This window comes from Prosopis cineraria, unplaced genomic scaffold, assembly GCF_029017545.1.
Source record: "Prosopis cineraria cultivar Desert tree isolate PC_DT_omini unplaced genomic scaffold, ASM2901754v1 PC12, whole genome shotgun sequence".
Taxonomy (NCBI): Eukaryota; Viridiplantae; Streptophyta; class Magnoliopsida; order Fabales; family Fabaceae; genus Prosopis; species Prosopis cineraria.
Window position 1 is genome coordinate 31,017,492 of NW_026555343.1, and position 2,966 is coordinate 31,020,457.

Genomic DNA, 2,966 nt, shown 5'->3' on the forward strand with positions numbered 1-2,966 from the left:
GGTTTTTTTAAGAGAACAGAATATTTTAAACCCAATTTAAATAAACCCTACTCAAATTAAGTCCAATTCAAATAAGTCACCAACTTTTTGACCCCAAATCAACAAGGGTTTCTTGTTTAGACTTTTGTTATTTATATTAATTAAAACCCAAAAAAATAAGGAAAGTGTTTGAGAAATTTGAACGAAACAAATAAAATTTTCCTTTATATACGAATTTCTTTAAGTTTTAACTCATAAAAAAAATTGTTATTGGAAAAATTATTCTGCATATTCTTATAATTCTTCTCAGTTTTAAATTAAATTTCTATAATTTATTTTATTTTAATCAAACCCCTATAGTTTATCTATTAAATATATTAATTTTTAAAAATTAAAATTAAAAATAAATTATTAAATTTTTCAAATAAAAATAATTTTAGAGTTTATAGAAAATTTAATTTAATAATTCTAGAATTTTATTTAATACATATTTAAAATTTTTATTAATTTTTTTATGAAAATTTATAAGTAAAACCTAATTATATAAATTTTGAGTTTAAAAAATTATATAATTAATTCTCAATCTATATAATTATTTAATAAAAATATAAAAAATTTCTTTTCATTTTTTAAAGGAAAAATCCAAGGATTTTAATTTTTAGGGTTTATAAAATTTAATTGATTAAGGTATAAGGACTCAACTAAAACAAAATAATAAATTGTGAGCACCACACTTAAAATTGAGGAAAATTATAAGGACTTATGTTTATATTTTTGCTTTGTTATTTTAAGGAGCTTTATTTGGCCCCAAATGTAAAATCATCCTTGCTATTATCCGATTAACTCCAAAATTTCAAATTAACTAAGAGATTGGCTCACGATAAATGGTAAGTTTACCAAATTTGAAAATAGGTTATATAAATGGAATTTCAAATTTTCAGTATTTAAAACATCTCAAATAATGAATACAATTTCAAAATCAGAGTTCATTTTATATACAGAAGTAGGGGATCACAATGAAAATTAGTGCATTTGCTTTAAAATGAAAAACAGTGAATTTGTGCAAAAAAAGAGGCATGAGCCGCAACTCATAGCACTGGTGCCGCGGCTCATGAGCCTTTATGTTATGCGCCGCAGCTTGTTGCCTAATATACTTTGGCACATTGTATGTTACATGACAGTAGAATTTTACTATCATTTGATAGCATTTTGACAACTTCCAACGCGCCTCATTTCTCCATCCGACATTCAATTGACGTGATCTAAGTATCTATAAAAAGCCTTCTCCTAACTCTAACTAATGGCTTTGGTTTTATACTCAAATTATTACTCATTCAAGAATTGGACACTCATTTTAAAATTCTCACTTTTTCACCAACTTACATAAAACTAAGTGTTCAAATCACATAACAAAAGCCAAAAGCCACAGACATCAGCCAGACTACATGCAATAGACTAAAACAAATCACAATACTTATATAACATATTTTTATTGCTCAATCCCTTAATCTCAAAAACAGAAGGGGGAGTTCTAATCACATAAATCATCAATATAATCCACATAAATCATATGACATACTTAACTCTTACTTGTACTAATATTTTAGCCCTATCATAGATATCACAATCCACATATATATACCCTAGAGCGTGAAATACACTTTATAATTTCACAAAACACAATGTGCAAGTAAGTCACAAATGGATTACTCCTGGTTGGCAATTTCATACAACAACTACACATAATTACTTAAAAGTAAAGAAGGCCTACTAATAAGATGATAATCCTATGCCTTCGGTTGTTTTACTCTGTCTTGTCCTCTTAAGCTATTTCTTATAATATTGAAGATAGTGGGATAAGTACAATACTCATTAACCAAAGTCCATCTAACTCATACCAATACATGCCAATTAATTTAAATGTAAGTGGTAAGCTATTAAACAATTTCAATTCATGGACATATTCAAGAGCATGACTCAGCATTTTTATTCACAATAAGGCATATGCATGAGATAATGATCAAGATAATGCCATGTCCTACATAGAACAAGACTTTCACATGTTCCATTTCCACTAGAGTCACAGTACAGAAAATTATATGCCCTTTCTCATTGTATGTATGATCATACCTCCGTTATATCCTCCTTATTCCTCTGACATAAAATCATGTGTTAGAACACATTGCAATCATCTATACTCTAACACTACCCTAGCCAAACACGCGTGAGAGGTTACCCAGCTAAGGTTTTCCAACTCACTTGTGAATTACAATTTCTCCCATTTCTCACGTTACGGGCTGTCATTCTCCGTAGACAAGTTAGGTTTCTCATCAAATAAGTAGATAGCTAGCTAGGTTCAAGTCCCTCATTGAACAAATGGAACAATATATATATAAATATATATATATATATATATATTTATATATATATATATATATATAATAAATCTAAGCTAACCATCGAGCTCACATGGAAGCCTTAGCATATGAATTTAACTCTTTACTCCTCTTCCTAAGCAAACTCTCGCTTCTCATGATCATACGATGTATAAATATGCAATATTTTGAGGCATGCAATTTCTCAATGTCAAGCATGCATAACAACATCATCGTACACATCTCATACATGAAAATCACATTAATACAAATAATCAAATTGTTAAACTCCTCATATTTGTTGAACTTCATGAATATCAATTCATTGAACTTCATAATTTCTATTTCATTGAACTTTGAAATTTCTATTTTATGGAACCATTCACAATCAAGTCATTGTCTTCATTTAACACATAATCATTGAAGTCCCTATCAATTCATATCATTGAACTTCAAAGAAATCACATCATAAGTGTAACAGCCCTCACCCCACCCTCTTAGGGGTCTTTTGGACTAAGCCAACCCACATCATTGTAGCAAAAGCCAGCTTTTCCTAAGGTGGTACTTGAATTATTCCTCACCCTACCTTCACAAGGTCTTTTAGAACCTCTC